General features: G+C 47.4%; 1 protein-coding gene across 4 annotated transcripts in view; it reads right to left on the bottom strand.

Moving 5' to 3' along the window:
* STARD8 (StAR related lipid transfer domain containing 8) overlaps window positions 1-16,416 on the bottom strand; it is a 109,584-nt gene that overhangs the window by 80,618 nt on the left and 12,550 nt on the right. For 2 of the 4 annotated variants that reach the window (XM_075008207.1, XM_075008208.1), the window contains exon 1: window positions 9,560-9,827. The exons of the other annotated variants lie outside the window; for them this stretch is intronic. The gene's annotated coding sequence lies outside the window, so the exon portion shown is untranslated. Of the gene's footprint in view, window positions 1-9,559; window positions 9,828-16,416 lie in introns of those variants that run through there. 4 annotated transcript variants of the gene reach the window in all.

Here is a 16,416-nt window from a genome sequence, read left to right as displayed (position 1 = left end):
GGTGTTAATAGACACCACTGGTCCCATGCTCTGAGCTGGGAAGCCAGGCAGGAGTGGCTCTGATGGGCAGATGTGAGGGAGGTTGCTCTAAGATAGGGCTGGGGGTCAGCCTGATGAACAGCATGGTGTTGATAGAAGAAGATGGGGACAAAGGGAGCATTTAGGAGGCTCTCAAAGACTGGCTTTGAGGGGAGAGTTATTATTTACCTAGCAAAATTAAATGCAGATGTAGGATCTGGTTACCCAGAGGCTCTGCTTTCACCCAATTACACAGATGAAGTTAAGAGAGGCACCAAGAGGGTCAAGTGAACTTTGAGTCACCATTCACCACAATAGATCAGTGTCTTGGCCTGGCCTTGTGACCCTCCCACCTCCCACAGTCCTCCCAGTGCTTTGCCTGCCTAGATCTGTTGCATGAGTCATTCTGCCTCCCACCAACACTGAGGTCACTGTGGGTGCAATACAGGGAAAGAGTGAGCTGCTTTCACACCTGGCTTCCAAACAAACCAAGAACCGCCACCTCCCAGTGCATGCAGCCTACTACACGGGGCACTACACAGCAGGGCAGCACTGGTTCACCTCAGGGGAAGTATCTCCACTCATTAGCCCAAGCGAGCATTTTGTCTTCTTGTTCCACCACACCTCACTCACTGAGTCTTCCCCCCAAATTCTTTCTAAAACAAGGACACTGAACCAAAAACTAATTGTCTTCTGTATAGTTTTCCCTTCAATATTCTCTCCACACGTACCATCTCCTCCTGCCTGATCAAACCAGAATGTCATCTAAGGAACAATTCCCAAGGGGCGACACACAGCAGAACACGTTATCAGGAGTTATTTCCTGAAATGATCTCTTCCTCTGGAACCCCAAGGCTTCCTACACTGTCACTGACACAGTCGTGTCATTACAGATCCTGATCTTAAAAGTAAAGCTGCTCTCCTGGGGGTGAGAGAGAATTACTTCCATCCTTTCACAATCCCCTGCCTGCATCAGACACATGCCACCTACCAGCTCTGCAAAATGATCACTTTGAAGAAGGGGTAATACTTTGTTGTCGTTCTGACAAGAAGCAAGGAAGGAATCAGAGCATTTTGAACTGCCCATGAGAAAAATAAGCACATTCAAAAGTCGCAGTGTGACCATTTCACCCTCAACTAGAGTCAATCATAGAATCACAGAATTCTAGGGCTGGAAGAAACCTCAGGAGGTCATTGAGTCCAGGCCCCTGCCCAAAGCAGGATCAACCCTAACTAAATCATCCCAGCCAGGACATTGTCAAGCCAGGATTTAAAAACCTCTAGGGATGGAGATTCCACCAGCTCTCTAGGTAACACACTCCAGTGCTTCACCACCCTCCTAGCAAAATACTTTTTTTCTAATATTTAATTTTTTCTGAATTCTCGTGAATTTTATGTGAAAAATTCCCATATCTGCATGTAAAATATATGCAATGTCAATGATCCACCAATCTATAGACACACACACACACTCTCTCTCTCTCTCTCTCAGGATATGCGCACTAACTCTTTCCATTAGCACATCAGGAAGTAATTCAGACACTGAGGGCTGAACACACCATTGAGAGAATATCCATTTTCCTTTAAACCTGGCTTAAAGCGTCCATCCTAAAAAGCCATGAATGTATGCATCAGGGACCACTCCAGGAGTGCACAGGACAACGGCAGACAGAGAAAGCTGTATCCTAAACCTGCACACATGTTGCAGTCAGAAGCTTTTCACTTTCAGAGCAACAAGAATGATCAAAGGTCTAGAGAACATGACCTATGAAGACAGGCTGAAAGAATTGGGCTTATTTAGTTTAGAAAAGAGAAGATTGAGGGGGGACATGATAGCAGTTTTCAGATATCTAAAAGGGTGTCATAAGGCAGAGGGAGGGAACTTGCTCTTCCTTGCCTCTGAGGATAGAACAAGAGGCAATGGACTTAAATTGCAGCAGGGGAGGTTCAGGTTGGACATTAGGAAAAAGTTCCTAACCGTCAGGGTGATCAAACACTGGAACGAATTGCCAAGGGAGGTGGTAGAATCTCAATCATTGGAGCTATTTAAGAAGAGGTTAGATAGATGGCTTTCAGGGATGGTCTAGAAAGTGCTTGGTCCTGCCATGAGGGCAGGGGGCTGGACTTGATGGCCTCTCGAGGTCCCTTCCAGTCCTACTCTTCTATGATTCTATGACTTGTTGAGATAAACAGCAGGAAATCCCCAGACCCTACCTTCACTCAGGCTGTATGCTGGGTGCCAGCAGATCTATCAGTACAGCATCCTGGAAGAGACTGCTGAAATTCTGACCCCAGTTAAGCTGAGTATGGCTCCATCCATGCATAGAGCCCTTGGAAAAGATGTCCAGATTTTCAAAACCCTTCAGATGGCTCCAGAAGCAGCAGCTTGTAGGTGCCATTGAAATGGAACATCCTTGTGCAATGTGTAGGAATTGAGTGCCTGGTCTTTGTGACTTCCCCTCCTCTATTGACCATCCCCAGACATCTCATTTAAGCAGGTCACCCTGCTTTGAAGCTGAGGAGCCAAAACAGGAGGGAACAGGGGGAAAAGCCCAGATGACCATCCCTCCTTTGATCATCTTGCAGGAGCAAGACTGGAACAGCAAATCTTACACTTCTGTCTTCCCAGGTGTGTGTTCTCAAAGGGTCATTCTCAGTTCTACAGGAGTTCAACATCCCAAGAGAAACGGCCTTTGTTTCATCAGAGTTCATGGAAAACAGAGAGCACTGGGCTAGACCAAGCAATGTATGGGCAGGAGTTGAGCAAGGCTTTCTATGCAACTCTACCAAAGTACCTCTGTCCTGACCTGCAGGGTTCCCCCCTCCACCAAGTGCACTTCAATACTTTCCTGCGCCATTCCCCAGTGAGGTCAGAATTGTACGGCCTTGCACAACCCTGCCAAAGAGCCCTTCCAGCCCTGTTATTACAAAAACCAGCCCCTGACCGATCTAGCACTGCACCTCCATCCTGACCTGCAGCATTCCCAGAGATTCAGCTCCCAGGCCCTACAAGCAGCTCAGCCAGTGCACCTGCACCATACAATCTTTAATTCCTGATATGCCCTTAGGTGGCACCAGCAAACACATGTAGGTTTTCTGACATGGACAAAGAGTTCTTAGATCCACAAGACAACACAGGGGGAGTAATGGAAAGGAGTAATGGTGATTGTATTAATTCCTAAGAACCTTAAACTGGCAACAAGCCTAGGAGCGGCTTGGTGTGAAGCCACCCAGCCCTTTGGAGCCTTATCCTCCAGATTACAAAAAGTCACTCAAGCCATTTTGTTCACCTAGACCCTTTCCAGACCTGTCATTAATACCTCCCTCCATTTATTCTGCCTGTTAGCAGCACTGGATGGCAAGCAGCCTTTACTGATAAGGAACCTGTAAACGGGCTAGTTAAACAGCGCCGTTGCTGTACATTCGATAAACGCTCATGGCACACGCTGCAAGGGTAATAGGTCACTTATTAACTGGCAGCTTGGCAGCATTTGCCTTGCAACGGGAAGTGGGGCAGAATCAGAAGTGAAGAGACTCATGCCTGAGATATACACAAAGGCCTGGAAAGAACAGTGTTTAGAACCCCATGGGTACAGAGCCATAGTCTGGTTCCTCTGGTGCAAATCCAGAGGCACTCCCCCGACTGCCATGGATGGGCTGTAAGTTTACAGCAGAGCAGCCATGACTAGAAAAGCCAGAAAAACAAATGAAAGGCCCCAAATTACATGGCATCAAAGTTATTGTCTTTGCTATTTTCTAGCAAACTTAACAGAGCAGGAATATGAGGGGATCTGGGAGAATATCTGAGAACAAACAGCAGGAGGGTGGAAGCCCAAATAAGGGCTCTGGTCTTCTATCTGGAGACAAACATACTGCATCATCCGTGTCACTGTGACTTTGACACAAACTCAAGAATACTGCTCAGTGATTTGAGCATTGGCCTGCTAAACCCAGGGCTGGGAGTTCAATCCCTGAGGAGGCCATTTAGGGACTGGGGCAAATATATGTCAGGGATGGTGCTTGGTCTTGCTGAGAGGGCAGGGGACTGGACTAGATGACCTCCTGAGGTCCCTTCCAGTTCTAGGAGATGTGTTAAGTGTCCTGTTGGAAACCCAGGACACTTTAAAACAATCCACACGCTACTTGTATAGGATGCAACAGAGCTATGGAACTGGAGGCCTGCACAGGAAAACAGGCAACTGGTTTGGTACAGGCTAAGGTTTAAAAAGGCGCATGAAAGAGCTTACGCACAAGTAAATGCCTGATTTGCCCCTGCAGTCATGTTAGTTTTCCAGGCACATCTGGTAGCTGTAAAATAGATTGTAAAATACAAATGCAATCCACCAATTTCCACATGCTCAACTGCAGTAAATGAATACAAAATTCAGAAAACAACTCAGGCCCTGGCTCTGTATTTACTGTCTCATACATATGACAGTTTCATTTTGAAAGTGTGCAGAAAGAAAAAGACTGTCTCTTTAAGGCTCTGCACCCAGCTCCTACAGCCTAGAAAAGTTAATATAATTATCTGTAGGTGACTTTCAGAGAGACTTAGCACAAGGAGGGTTATTGTGACTCAATCATTAACTGAGTTGGGGGGACCTCTGGCTTTATCGGAATGTGGCCTCACTGTGCTGCCAACATTCGTCATCAGAGAACGTGCTGGAGCTGGACACAAAAGTTAATTAATGCCGTTTCAGCTCCAGCATTAGCCTCCAGCCATTAAACCTCTGGGAAGGCTCCCTCCCTCCAGCATGTCTCTTACACCGCTGCTAGATCCTGCCAACCAGATATGCCTCTCACTTTCCAAAAGAGAAGAAGTGATTGTGTATGGTTAAGGGACGGGACTGGAAACTAGGAACCCTAGGTTCTAATTCTGGCCCTGTGCCTCTTCCCTTTGTGTAACTCGCTCACTCTGTGGCTCCGTTTACTGGCCAATAAAATGAAGACAACATTACCCATATCATAGACTACGCCTTCGTTCGAGTAATGGTTGGCAAGGGAGTGCAACCACACTATGAAATAAATCTCAAGTGTCCATGTGCACACTCCCACTGCGCTCACTCATATGGGACACCAAGATTTGGGGGGACATATACCGTGGTTCCTAGGACCGCCCTAATCTGAGGTGCTCTATGAATTCTTCCCTAGTGAATTGTGGGAGACCTTGTCTGTCCCTTCTGGACACATGGGGGTGTGGCTGGCTGCATGGACAGGAGCTGTGGGAAGGCCTTGAAGGATTAGCAGCACCTGACCGATGCTAGCCCTGCATCTGCACTGTGGGGTGGACTTGTTAGCCTCTGGTGAGCTGTGGGTACTGGAAGTTTTAGCCTACACTCCTTCTTAGGCTGGCCAACTCCAGAGCACAGCACCAAAGCACTCGAGGGAAGGGTGTTTGTGTGTGGATGAACTCATGTGAGGGGCACACTGGAGTCATAATTCAAGTTAGCTCTGCAGTGGAGACAAGCCCCTTGGGGTCCGTGTAGTTAATTCACTAATATTTGGAAAGTTCTCAGAGACCTTCATCCAGGAAGGGAGAGCAACGCTAGCCAATATCTTGGGTGTTCCTAGAGCCCAACGTGAAGCTGCCCAGAGTTGCTGTGGCCAGGGACAGGCACTCCCTCCCGGGCCAGGCCTAGCCCTGCCCTAGTAATGGCACAGGTGCTGCTCCACGGCTGTGTCCGCTGGAGCTACGGCGGCCACGGAGAGGTGCCTCTCAGTTGGCTGCAAGATGCTGCAGTGAGAGAGGGTGGGAGGCAATCCTCTCTCTCCCCAGAGGAGCTCTGCACCCTAAAGCCTCATCCCTGGCCCTGCCCTGGGGCCTGCAACCTCAGCCAGAACTTGCATCCCAAACCTCTGCCCAGCCATTTACCTTCTCCCACACCCCAACCCCTCAGCACCACTCCCACCACACACTGTCCATGTGCAGAACTACTTTTATTATGTGATACATCCCCTCCACATTGGTGCACATAACACGTGTCCCTCTGCACATGGACATAAAAATTGAAAGGGACACTGATCAGGTGTCAGGCCCACAAGAGCTCTATAAAGACCTTTCCTTACAACCCTAACCTTGGCCCAGGCTCATCACTCATGGGGCACTTCAGGGATAAGGACCAAGCCGGGTTGCAGGGGAAGCCCAGTGTTTTCTCTCCTCTTGATTCCACCAGATGCTGGACAAAGATTGTTGCTTTCTGCTGAGTTTTGGGTTGAGACCCTGGCTTCTTCTGAACTCGCAACGCAAAGCAAAGAGGGACCCTTGCAAGAAATGAAATGGAAAGTGTCTGCAAGAGATCCAAGCCAGCTGCACTCCATAGGGCTCTCCAATACCACCTCAGTCCTCACTGTCCTCGCACCATTCTGATGATGCCTTTTATAGCAGTAACCACCAGCACTGCTTTCACACCTGGAGGGTGACACGTTTCACCCATGACCCTTCAGGCAAGAGAGGGATGCCACTGAACCTTTACCAAAGTACGGGGACTGAATGGGAAAAAGCCCTCTGCTGTCAAATGAAATTAATGATGACAGTGAGATAAAATCCCTGGAGCAAAGCACACATACTCCCATACACCAAGGGAACATATAAACTCCTGGTAACATCAAAAGAGCACCACCCAAACACAATCACTCACTTCCCAACTGATGAGGTGTGGGGTGGGATATATTTTGTTGGTCTATTTAAAAGATGTTACCTCGCTCACCTTCTCCAAAGAAGAGAGAGCACTGCTACAACTATATTGCATAGGTGGTAAGGACGCCATTTACTGCCATGCCCATGCCATGATCAAGAGCCCCCAGCAAGCTTCAGATAGTAGATAACCCCAACCCATACCCACCCAGGTATAAAACACTAGCTGACTTGTACAAACTGCCTATGCGCTTATTCCACTCTCTACTTGCGTGCCCCATCGTTCTCTTGTGGAAATAAATGGGTTATGTTGAGAGAGGGGGGCTTGGTCTCCACCCAGTTTGGGCAAGGGGCAGTATATTATTCCCCACACTGCCCCAACTTCAGCTGGTGGATGCGCTGCTGGTGTGGACAGGCACCACTTACAGGAGGGTCCTGTGGACAGTGCAGTCATTGATGGATCAACTTCTCTTTGTAGTGTGCACACAGCCTTAGGCACAAAGAGGTCAAGTGAGCAGCCTCCTAATATCGCTAGCTCAGTCCAGATTAGCCCCTCAGCCCTGTCCTTTTGCCAATGGGCCAGCCAGCAATCTCCAGGAGCTACCTCTTGGGCAAAAGGCACTCCAAGCTCACCCACCCATCAGCATTTTCTCTGAAAATCCATTGTCAGAATCACAGTGCTGTCTTTAAATGCCACAACCATCCAAGTGATACCCTGAAAGCTTCTCAGCACCCTTTTCCCTGAACCACAGTCACTTTTGTTCCTTTATAAAACTAAACCACACCCAGCTTCTGCTCTTCACATGTGCTAAAGTGAGGGACTAACTAAGACAACCATTTTTAAGTTCATGAACAGTGGGTATTTTTATTTTTTATCAAAAGAGTTTATTCAAAGAAGCGAAAAGCACATTACATATATATGCACATATCCTTTTCCCCCCTGGGTTTCTATCTGAGGTTTATCTCATTTTTAAAAAGCCAAGTTCACTCAGATATAAGGATCTGATCCAGCTCCTGCTGAAAAATTCCCATGGACTTCAACCAGAATTCGGATGGGCCCATAATCTTTGCATATCCCACCTCAAACAAGGAGCAGTCAATGCTGATATACGTGGGTAGCAGTGCTCCCCGTAAGGCAAGCGATAGGGTGGCCAACCAGGAGAGATTCAGGTGCTGCCCAGCTCATTAATAGAGAGCCCCCAGCCTCATGCAGCTGGCAACAAGTGTTTCCACCGGTGGTGCACATCAGTACATACCTCAACGCATATAACATTTATTCTGCACATGTATGGAAAGAAATTAGAGAGAACATGGGTGGGCAGAGAGGAATGAAGATATTTTCTGTGGCTTTCAACATTATTTCAAAATAAATTAATTATATCAGGGATAAAAGGCAACATTTTACATTCAGGTATAAGAACAGCTTGCACGCAATTAACTCCGCCATGAAGCCTCTAGGGGTCCCATGCTAGTTACAAGCCTGGGGAAGGGAGGAGAGTTGGTCAAGTAAGTGTCGATGCGCTGATCATAAAACACCACAAATGAAATCTGATGCCAGAATGACTAACTGATAAAAGATGCCGGCTTGGACGTCGCCCAGATAAACAAGGTCCGCACTAGCCATCGAGCGATCAGGTTTGGTTTGCTAACTTGGCTACCAAAAGAAAATTACAACTAATACAAATAATATCAATTGGAACTCCACACTGGATGGGGAAAGATGGAAGGAAATAGCGAGGGAGGCATCAGACACCAACAGGCACTAAGCCCTTGGTTGTGGATGATGATGATGATGAAGAAAAAGATGCAGGTGACTGGCAATCAGAGTTTCATATAGGTCCTAGTCTGTAACCGTATCATAACAAATTCTAGAACAAAAGAAAGCCACGGGAGAAAAATAAATGAGAAAACCAAGCATGCTGAGGAACATTAGCATGGGATGGAATGGGGACATTCCAAGTATATGCATAAATCAGCCAAAGAAATCCCACCACATAAACCTCCTTGCTAAATTGTTTTGAGAGCCAAGTTTATCATCACTACATTTTAAACTACAACAGACTGGTGACAAAGAGATCGGCTTCTCTCCAGCGCACAGAGGTCTCCAACACAGGGCAACAGATTTAAAAGTATGTAGGTTTGGAAGTCAGGATATGGGGGAGTTTAGCTTTGCTGGTCCTTCACTGGGGTTTGGATCAGCCCCTTAGACTGAAGTGAAGGAAACAGAATCTATCCCTTAACTTCACCGGAGCCTAAATCCGAGCGTTTTCAGTCGCCAATAAAATTGCAACCAAAATAGATGGCACCAGCCCCAGTTGGAGTGAGGCAGTAGCCAGAGGAAAATCCACGTAGCCCCAAACAGGCAACCAGCAACACTCTGGGACTTCTTATTTTAGGGACTGTTCTGCTGTGACTGACAAGGTCAATTGCAGAACAAGTCAAAAAGCCTTTTGCACATGGAACCTGCTAACTCCAATTTGAACATACACACAGTGGTGATCAGAATGAAAATAGGCTCTCTAGCCCAATGCACTCTGCCATGACTCAGCCTGGGAAATCCAAAATTCAACAACAGGTCGAGTACGGCAGGAAATCCCTGCCCCTGCTCAGAGAGTCTCTCTTTCCCCCAGACATTAACAACAGCTTAATTCTAACACCATCAATCAAGTTATTTGGATGTGCATGTCCCTTAAATAGCAGCTACGGAACAACAAATGTTCTCCCTGACAGCCCCTCTCTATTCCTGGAGGCACTGTTCTATGAACAGCATTATCTGCTATTACATGTAACAGATGACTGACACATGCTGCCGTACAAAATAATTCACATCGCACACACAGACGCGCAGAGAGAGCCACACTGAAAGAAGGGAACAAGCAACTGTTGAAATCCATATATTTGATTTACCTTGAGGTTGCGTCGTGTCTCCTTCAGCTCAAACACGCTCCGTGGGGAACAGCTGCCTAGTATTAGCGAACAGAAATGTTGACGAGCAAGCAGCTAGATGGTGAAAATCCTTTAACTATTCACTCACTTTCTTTATTGCAGCAGGAAGATGACAAAATGAAGCTGAAGAAGTTATCACTTTCAACATACACACAAGGCTTTTTGCTAGCTAAGGCGCTGCTGCTCCTTAACTATTGTCAGCATAAGTCAGTTTCACGCTCAGGTGGCCAACTGTAGGTTCTTAAACAGCGACTACCTCCGCCCTCCACAGCCCTGGCCAATCACTGAAAAGTAAAACCATCTGGGCTCTCTGGAAAGTTTTTTTAAAGAGGCTTTGCTTTTCCCTCACGCCACTCACCCCCCAAGCCAATCCTAAAGCAGCCTCTTCGTTTCACAGCACTTGCTTTCAGATCCCACATGGTAAGGCACAGAAGAGAAAATGAACTTCAAAACATCATCTCCACAAGTAATTCTACCACCAGAGAAGCGGTCAGCATATCTGGTTTGGCTAAACTAAAGATTCATTGCAGCCGCTGAAGACGAAAGCATCCTGCCAGATATTCACACTCCACTGGTGGTAAAACAGATCATCCACACAGACTTTGACTTACTTGACTTAAACCCTGGTACCGGGTGGAGCATAGGTGATCTACAAGTCTTCTCCACATCACACTGTCTCAGGACAAATCTTCTAGCTGACTGTGCAGATTGCCAACTCCTCCCAAGACTTGTGTAGTGGTCGGTTTCTTTGTAGATGTTTCTTGGTTTTTGTGGATAGGGTTGTTAACCCTAAGCCAACCCCTTTCGCCTCAGGGAGAGGTGATCCAAATTGTCTGGTTGCTACCCTTTGATCTGTCCAGTTTGGGTGACCCTTCTAGGAGCTTGTAGCTCCCACTGGCATAGCTCTCCGGGTCACTGAGACACACAAGCCATCTCACCATAACAACGAATGGACCGTATGGTGGTCCAAACAAATCACACACACAATTACAGGGACTGGCATAATGAAGGCAAGTACAGCACAAGCTTCCTCCCACAGCTCTGCCAATGCTTCTCACTTCTGGCCTCTGGAACCCCCCAACTCTTTCAGCAACAGACTCCCTTCACATAGTTCTGCCAACGTCCCTCACTTCTACCCTGCAGCAGCCCCCGCCAACCCATTATTCTAGCACTGAGGCTAACACTGCAGGCTCAAACTCTGCTGAGGTACCTCAGTCCTGAGCACCAGCACAGTCAGGTTCTCAGCTTTATCCCCAGCAGAGGCAAAGCTAATCCTCATTAATGCTACCAGACTAGGCAACAGTGCTGTCACATGAACACATCCATCAGGGATTGTGCTGCGAAACAGTCTTTTTACACCCAAGGGCCAAGACAAATACAAATGCAGGTCTCCAGAGGTAGAAAGCAAGAGCCAGCAGCTCACTAACATACCTAAATGTCATTACTGTCGGGCCAAACCAATGTCCAGGATCCAAAACTTGGGACCATTCCAAACCAAACCCCAACTTCGCAGCCTGACCCATCTCTAACCCTATGTTCTAAGAGGCCACATGGAGTGGGAAAGGGTTCAAAGGGGGAAGAGCCCCTCTCTCACCAACCATGAGCGCAAACGCACAAACAGCTCCCCAAACTGCCCCGCTGACCCTAAGACCAGGTCCTGGTGCTGCTGTAGCCAGGAGTTCTGAGTATCTGATGAGCCAAAAAGCAACACCAAGCACCCCACCAAGGCTCTGAATGCCTTTAGCCAGCGGGCCATGACTAGCTTCGTAATACAGAATGGGATCTCCCCCCGGCAGGTGTGAAACCACCAAACTGTCTCATTATTATACCCCCGGAGAATATCAGCTTCCCACACCGCTATTTAACACTGTACAGGTCCAGCTTTGTATTTTCAAGCAAGTGTTCATTCAATGACCCTCCTTCCCCCTATCCATCTGAAAAATGGCAGTAACAACTGTAGCTCCCCCGTTTCCTGTCCTGTGCCCAGGTTTGCATGTGGATCGCTTCATTTCCAGGGGAAATGGACACTCGGAAACATGAAAGGGGCTGGGAGAACTCCACAGCTTTGGAAAGCTAGCAGCAGGCAAAGGACAGCTGTAGCCTCTCAGTGCTCCTGTCTGACTGATAAATAAATGCGGCTCATTCCCTTTTCCCTCCTAAAACAGCCCCTGGACGTTCCTTGGACTGAAGACAGACTAGTCCCTAACTCTCCCTTCCCATCAATGCTAACAGGCAACCTGGGAAGGGATCCCAGCAAGGCGAGACAGAGCCCAAGAAGCTGTATTCAAGTTGAGTGTTTTTTTTCCATTCTCTTTACCACTCTGGTCGCCGATGAACTTTCTTGGCTTGGTATTGGTTATTGTGCTGTGTGCCCTCCATGAGGGACAGGCCTGACACTACTCAACCAGAGGTTCCCTCGCACTTTCAGGGCACAAAGAAGCCTGGAATTACCCTGTCCCAGGGTGGACACAGCTAGACTCTGTTCTCTCTAGAGAGGCCAGAGTCTCCCAACCCATTGGCACTCCAAGTACAATGCAAAGTGTAAAAAGCCAGTTGCCAGAGTGTGAGCAGCTCGTGTTGGGGAAACCATGAAGGAGGCTGTGGAACACAAAAGGTATTTAAGAAGGGATGTAGGGGAGGGGCTTTGTCCCAAAGGAAATGGACAATAGAAGGTGAGAGCAGGAGGCATGTAGAGCATGAGGTGGGGAGATGATAGCAGGAATGGAATAAGGGCAGAATCATGGCAGCAGAGATGAGGAGCATTGACTCATACCTGGGAGAGAGAGAGCACGGGGATTCTGCAGAGAGAAGTACCAGGGCCGGAACAACAGGAAAAGTCCAGGTCAAGAAACCACAAACCACCTCCTTCCCTGGAATTCTTGACAGGACATTGAGGGTTACCTGAATGCCCTCAAGCACCCAGAGTCTTAACCACCCACTTTCAGCTGGCTTGTTTAGTTTGCCACATCCTCTCCAGCCTTCCCAACCCCAAACTCCTTCCAGTCACCGACCCCATCCTCTTACCGAGACCCCCACCTGCTCTGCCCCTCTCCAGGTGGGAGGAAGTGGAAAGGTTCCCAACTCCCACTAAAACCACCTACATAACTTGCCCATATTCACACACAACCTGTCTCACAGTAGCAAGGTGGCTTTCTTGGCAACAGGTCTCCTACACTAGCATTGTGCAATGCATCCCCTTACAGGCCACAGACCACGGGTATGGAGGTGGGAAGGAGAGGCCGGTGGCTCCTGCTGAAGGACCCTGTGGTCTCCTACAAGACAGCCTGTGAATGCTGCTTCCTCTCAGTATAAAGGGGCTGTCTTGGTGGGGGGGCGTTTATCTGTGGGGGTGGAGGAAATTATTGGAATTTGTGAGAGCAAGATGCGAGAGGTAATTCTTCCACTCTACTCTGCGCTAGTTAGGCCTCGGAGTATTGCATCCAGTTCTGGGCACTACATTTTAGGAAAGATGTGGAAAAATTGGAGAGGGTCCAGAAAAGAGCAACTAAAATGAGTAAAGATCTAGAAAATATGACCTATGGAAAAAAATTTAAAAAACTGGGTTTGTTTAGTTTGGAAAAAAAGGCTGAGAGGGGGACATGATAGCAGCTTTCAAGTACCTAAAAGGGTGTCACAAGGAAGAGAAAAATTTTTCTCCGTTGCGCCCGATGATAGGACAAGAAGCAATGGACTTACATTGCAGCAAGGGAGGTTTAGGTCGGACATTAAGAAAAATTTCCAAACTGTCAGGGTGGTTAAGTACTGGAATAAATTGCCTACAGGAGTTGCAGAATCTCCACCACTGGAGATATTTAAGAACAAGTTGGATAAATGTATATCAGGGATGACGGTGTTTGGTCCTGCCATGAGGGCAGGGGACTGGATCTGATGACCTCTTGAGGTCCCTTCCAGTTCTAGTGTTCTATGAATATTAAAAAAAACCAAGGGTTATCTGAAGGCAAATCCAAGCACCAAAGCTTCCTGAAGAGGCATCAGCACAAAGAGATGAGGCTTGAATACAAGAACACCTGAGCTCCGATCCCAGTCTCACCGCCGCCCTCACAGTGAGGATTCTCACTCTGCCTCCTCTTCTCCAACTCTAAAAATGCAGCTTTTCCACCTCCCTAGGATGCTGTGAGGAGGGCCATGCGTGCAAAGCTCTGCATTGCCTCACTGCTCAGGAGGATGGGAACAAACCAGTTCAATTCCTTCTTCAAACCATGCTTTCTCAGCAAAGCCCCCCAGTGCTGGCACCTGAATCAGGAGAACCCATTAAAATTAAACACCACAATGGACCTCCACCACACACCCAACTGCTCCTCTACCAAGGTGAATGTTCAGTCTTCTAATTTATGGAGCATCTTCCCCATGTTCTGCAGGCCCTAAACAGCGTTCCCTGTAATCAGGCAGCCACCCAGCCGATTAGCAGAGTGCCCACAGCCACCCACAGGGGGCAGCGTGTGTTTGTATTGGTGATGCACATCCACACATGCCTTGGTGCACGTAATAAAATTTAGTTTGCCCATGAATGGAAAAAATTAGAGGGAATGCTGGCTCCATGCACCACACAACAGCAGCCACGGATATAATGGCTGATAGCAGGTGCACAATGCACATAAACTGAAAAAACATCATCATCAATAACCGAGGGCTCAGCGCCTGTTGGTGTCTGATGCCTCTCTCACCATTTCCTTCCATCTTTCCCTGTCCAGTGCAGAGTGGCTTAGTTTCTGTAGACTAGCTCCACACCAATCTAGCCATTCTCTGTGGGGTCTGCCTCTCCTACTCGAACCATCCATTATGCCGAACACTAGGGTCTTGATTTTCGTTCGTCGTTCATTCTGCAAATATGCCCAAATAGTTGTAGCTTCCGTTTTATAACCTTCTGCAATAGGCTCTCTTTTGGCTGTAACTCTCTACATAATTCCTCATTGGTGACCTTTTGCATCCATCCTATTCTCAGAATTTTCCTACAACTCCTTTCGAACGCCAATATTCTTCTCTTTAAATCTTTCATTATCACCCATGTCTCGCATCTGTACAACATGCTGCTGAATACACACGTTTTCAAGACGCTCCACTTCATTCTTAAGCTAATTGCTTTACTTTTCCAGATCTTCAAACTCGCTCTTGCTTTGGCTATTCTAGTGACTACTTCCCTCCTACAATCTAGATCATACGTTATTTTGCTCCCCAGATATGTGAGCTTCCCTACATTTTCTAGTTCAATATCATTGAAACTGACCTTCCTTCCTATTTCCTTATCTCCAAATACCATTGTTTTTGTTTTATCAACGTTCATAATCAGCCTGTACCGCTTCCCTTCTTCGTTTAGCACCTGCACCATTTTTGCCGCTTCTCCTCATCTTCCTCAATGATAACTATATCACCCGAGAACCTCGAGTTAATTCTTTTCCTGTGCACAGATACCCCTTCTACCTCTTCCTTGATCTTGTCCATTGCTCTCTCCATATGTGCAATGAAGATACTTGGAGATAGTGGATCTCCTTGTCTCGTACCTCTACTTGTTTTAAACCAACTTCCCAACTCCCTGCATGTTCTCACCGCTGCCTCCGCATTGTCATTGATATCCTTCTTCAACCATATCAGTCTGCTATCCCCTCCATATGACTCCAGCACCGTCCAAGTCACTTTCTGATCTGTTGAATGCCTTTTCAAAAAGGATGAAGCAAGTGTATATGTTCTTGTTCTTCCGTCGAGCTTTTTCCGCTATCGGTCTTAGTGCCAATATCTGCTGTAAGGTACTTCTATCTTTTCTGCACCCCACTTGCTCGTCTGCTGTATGTTCCTCTATCTGCAATCTTAGTCTCTCCGTCAGTATCATCATCAGCACCTTGCCTAGATGACTTGTTAAGGCAATCGTTCTGTAGTTCTTGCACTCCAATGTACTTCCTTTCTTAGGTATTGTCACTAGTACAGATCTTGTCCATTCCTTAAGCGCCTTCCCTTCTTTCCATGCTATATTACATAGTTGGTGTATTTCCTGAATCATGCTTTTTTCGCCGTGTTTGATCATCTCTCCCGTGATCTCATCATTTCCAGGGCTCTTGAAAAAACATGGGCGCTCCTATTCCCTCTAGCTAAGCGACCATGGAGTGACAAAAATACACATTTGCAAGTACCCAGCTGTGCAGCTGATTGCTTCTGTGCCCTCCATCTTGTGAGCCCCCCAGGTAGCCACGTGAATGATCACAACAAAAGTGCCTCAGAATTGAAAACAGAAAGACTGACTGAACACAAGGCACTGAATTACAGGGCCACACCCTGTCACAGTCATTCAAATCCTCTCAGGCCTCGCTGGATGTCCCTTTATCTCAAGGAAGGGAAGTGACACACCCAGTGCTTGCAATACCTTCTGAGTGGTCATCAGTAAGGACAGGAGCTTCAGACATACCAGGCAGCCATACAGCAAACTGGCTCTGGCCCCACATCCAAGGTCAGCAGCCAGCCCTTCCTAAGGTGCTTCCATGAAGGCCTTTCCTGCTCAGAAAACAAGATTCTTATGGAGTGAAACTCTACAGCATGCTCCTGATAAGCCCGAAAGTGGCCCTAACAAGATGCCCAGCCACCCAGCAAGTTGGCACAAGTCTGTGAGCACAGTCGGTACAAACAGCTGAGGCCAGCTGTTACATTTCTAGACTCTCTGACAGCCACAGCAATTCCACACAATGTCATGCTGTAGAAACAGGTGCCTGGAGAATGGCAAAAGCCCAGGAAATCCACACCATCCCAGCTCAGATGATTAGGTAAAGACGGAGACTGTCAGGTGTGGTGCCTTTAGAAAGTCATGGAATGAA

Source organism: Carettochelys insculpta, chromosome 13 (assembly GCF_033958435.1).
Source record: "Carettochelys insculpta isolate YL-2023 chromosome 13, ASM3395843v1, whole genome shotgun sequence".
In the NCBI taxonomy this organism is placed as follows: Eukaryota; Metazoa; Chordata; order Testudines; family Carettochelyidae; genus Carettochelys; species Carettochelys insculpta.
Note: the sequence above shows the minus strand (reverse complement) of the source record. Positions and strands in the feature narration are given on the sequence as shown.